The sequence below is a fragment of the Halyomorpha halys genome, unplaced genomic scaffold (genome assembly GCF_000696795.3).
Source record: "Halyomorpha halys isolate HHAL.00 unplaced genomic scaffold, Hhal_1.1 Scaffold2226.1, whole genome shotgun sequence".
Taxonomy (NCBI): domain Eukaryota; kingdom Metazoa; phylum Arthropoda; class Insecta; order Hemiptera; family Pentatomidae; genus Halyomorpha; species Halyomorpha halys.
The window spans coordinates 4,138-8,274 of record NW_027112210.1 but is presented as its reverse complement, the minus strand read 5'-3'; positions in this window follow the sequence as shown (position 1 = coordinate 8,274).

The window sequence follows — 4,137 nt, the reverse complement described above, 5'->3', positions numbered from 1 at the left end:
TATTTAATATTGATAATGTCATATCCATTTCGATATTTGACATTTTTATAATTTTTGATTTCTTACATTAGCAACAATATTCCGATATTATTTTTATCAAAAGATCGATATATTGTTTCAATAATATAAAATCCATTCGATCTTTGATAATGTTATTAATATCTATATCGATAATTGAAACAGTATTCTAATATTTCTTAATTGATACATCGATATTTTGTTTAACAGTACTAGAAAAATTTAAAGGGAAATATAGATATTTGGATTCAATAATTTAATATCCATTTCGACTTATTTAATAATAACGATTTGGAAGATTATCAACGAGGTATTTCAATATTTCATTTTGAAAACTTCATATTCCTTACGGTATTTAACATTGTTGATAATATCGATATCGATATTTCGATTTTTTAAAAAATAGAAATATCGATATTTGTATAAAGTAAGGAATTTCGATATTTTATTTTGATAAATTCATATTCCTTTCGATATTCGACATTGTTACTAATATCGATATAGAAGCTTACAAAAACTATTCCGATATTTTCTCATCGAAATATCGATATTTGGCTTAAGGCTAAATGTACCGATTTTTAGTAAGTTTTTTTTCAAGAGATGGCAGCACTTTCAGGGCAAATTTATTTTTCTTCTCATTTGAATACGGAATAATAAATTTCCCATCTGTAAACGGATTTACCATCTAGAGCCCCATAGAAGTTACTGAAATTGTTTCATTAATTTTTGTTGTAATTATTTTGGGATTTAAAAAATTTATCTTTGTTATTATTTGTAAATAAAAAAAAGTGAGCTTATAGGCACTTGACCATAAGCAAATAAAACAAGTCTGCGCAAACAGATTCTTTTTTGGTAGCATAGGATGATCGTAAAGAGAAAAATACGATTTAGGATTAAAGCCGCGAGATTTGTAATTGCTAGGCCAGAGGAAGTGGCAGCTTACTCCCACTTCTCTAGACGTTGATGCTACGAGCCGCAAAGTTTGTCTGCTTGATCTATGTATTTCCACGCATTTTTGATATTTTTTATTTTTTCACTAATACTAAAGTGGAATTCCGAAATGAGAATACAAGATTTTTAAAATTAAAATAATTTTAATTTTAATAAAAATGTTTTTTATTTTTTTCTTTAGGTAAATTTTGATTTCCTTGTCAAAATATTTCAATGCTAAATTTATCATTGTAATCACTATATTGTTTTAGTTTATTTTTCTCATTTCTGGAGAATTAAAAAAACGAAAATTAGAAATAAGTATTGTATGGAAAAATTGTTCATTGATAGATGAGAAGATAGTCGACTGTGGATAATATTTATGAGAAGAAAATAGTTGGAGGTGCGGTCAGAGAATAACACAAATAAGTTAAAAAACTAATTTACTAGTGCCAACGTTTCGGCCAGAATTTATAGCCTTCATCAGGGCTAAGAAAAAAAAACAAGATAACAACCATTGAATAAAGGATATATAGAATGATTAAAGTAAATAATTGTACAGAATGAATATACATAAAAGTAATGTAATGAAAGAAGTGGGAAATAAAAGGTATATATAAGTAATTAAATATGTGAGTAAAATAACACAATTAATAAAATAAAAATGTAAAGTTATATAATGCAAAGAAACTTTGAAATATGAATAATTTAATTTAATAATAATAATTTAAAAATGGAAAGAAAATATTGAACTAATGTGATATGTATGTAAAAAAAAAAGCATAAAGAAACAAAATACAAAGTTAGTAAGACAAGGAAGTAATTAGAAAATAATGATAATACTTTGTTCTGTGTGTGTGTATTAAAAAATAGACGATAAAAGGAGAGATCAACAAATTCAAAAATAATAAGTAAATTTAATAAAAGTAGTGAACATTACAACAACATAAGAAACACACTAAAATTTAGTTCTGTCGGGTTCACTAATGTCTAACGACCTCATTAATCTGGGATTTAATAATTCAGGAAGAATTACTTACATGTATCGAAGAAGACGAACCAGTGGAGGTCAATTCCCAACAAGTTCAGAGGAAAAGCCTTCGGCAGAGGCAGAGCGGATCGTCAAGTGAGTCGGCGGAAGTTTCAGGTGTAACAGAAACTGAAAACGAAGTGGATGAACAAAGGAATGGTCGTGAGCAAAGGAGCCGAGAAAGCACGTAGAGGTGAGGACTAGGAGGAAGGAAGACACGTGAGATCTGAGGAGGATGTAAGCAGGGAGGCGACCGCACATTGACAAACTATCACGTGAAAGTGGAGCAGGGCGGTCTGTCTATTATCCGAGTGAACGAGGGAGTAAGCTGTCTGGTGGACACGAGCAGTTCAAACACCATTTCTTGTAGAGAAGTAATAATTAGCGGCGAGGAGAGGACACTCCAAGTAAAGGTTTGCAAATGTAAATTAATCACTCTGGGTGGATCATGCAGTATAGAGGATAGGACTGGGTAAGTGAGGGGCTAAAGGGGGCATTTCAACAATTCATGTAGTGAGTAGGATGCTTAGGGATTATCAGGTGATTATTGGTTGTGATCTTTTAGAGAAGAGGCTGCTTAGGTAAGAGTGGGGGCTAAGATAATAAAAGAATAGTAATGGGAAATGGAATATTAAAATCGGACGAAAGAAGTGGAGATGCCAACAAACAATAGCAGACGGGAAGGCGCGAGTAGGGGCAGTAACGCAGGTGGAGAATTGGAAGCCATTACAACGGATTTGACGATATTTTCTTTAATGAAGGAGAGGTATTGAGTTCAACAGAAAGGACGGTTCATAAGATTCCCCTAAAGCAGGGAAGAGTGACATATGTTAGGGAACGAAGATACCCACAGGCACTCCGGAAGAACATAAGAGACGAAATCGAAAACATTAGTAGACAAGGATTCATTGTGATTAGTATTAATAGTTCATAGTGGGTGTTATGGAAGAAGCCAACGCCAGGTGAGAACGGGAGATATATAGGGTGGTCATTGATTAACGTAAGGTCAATGATAATACCGTCGCTGATAAGTATCGGATACCGAGGTTTGAGGATATCCTTGACAGACTAGGAGGGGCTAAAATCTTTAGCACCTTAGACTTGAAAGCAGGGATCAAAATAAATTTTTTTTTCCGTGGACGACGAATGCCACCTTTAAGTCTTTTCTCGGCAGATGATACCGAAATTTGAAGCAGGTTCACCGAATTTCCGATTAGATTTGCGCCTGTGGTAAATTTAAAAGATTATTTTGCTGGCATTGTCTTCTTTTCAATTAATCCGGAAATGGCTGAGAGCTTAGGTCAACTTCATACTATTTCAGATTGATTCAGCCTTCTGAGAACAAAACCATCTCGATGTGGACAAATACAATCATCTTGTTACAAAAAATAGACTTATTATCTTCCGGTTTATCCACATGACTTGCTATTTGACACCAGAAGTTGCCATTGTATACAGAGAGAACAAAACTTGATTTACACAATTTTTCTGAATTGTTGTGTCTTATGAAAAACTTTGACCCTGTTTTGAAAACGCTTTTAGAAGGATCAGAATGCTTGTCCAGTGTATCAAAGAAATTTTTGGACGACCTCTTAGTATCCATTTATGATTCGATCTTAATTTTTATCAAAAAAGATTTAGCTAATGACAATTACATCACTTTTATCCTAGAAGAAATCAAATCTACTCCACGTGTGATTAAACTAGCTTCTGTTTTACGCTATACAGATATACATGGCGTTGTTCATGAAAGATTTATAGAGTTCTCTGAGCTGCCAAAGGATAGAATGATAGTACACCATGTAAATGAGTCGTTGAAACAATATTCTTGCGGCAAGATATTAGTTGGTTTCTCATTTGTTGGGCCAAGCTTTTTAGATATGAAAAACCAATTTTTATTGGCTCAGATAAAGCCGGAACATAGAGAAGTAACATTCATCCACAGCTATTCTCACAATTCGTTGCAAACCTTATCTACTTTCGTAAATTATAACTCTGAATCAATGTTGTATTTTTCTAACTTATTGTTTTTTCCAAATCGCCTTCTCTGTGTCTTAGATTGTGAGAGAGGATTAATAAAGAAATTAGTTGGATGCAAATCTGGTTCATACAGTTTGTAAATACAGGAATTTGATCCCTTTAGTATTAGAGCATATAAA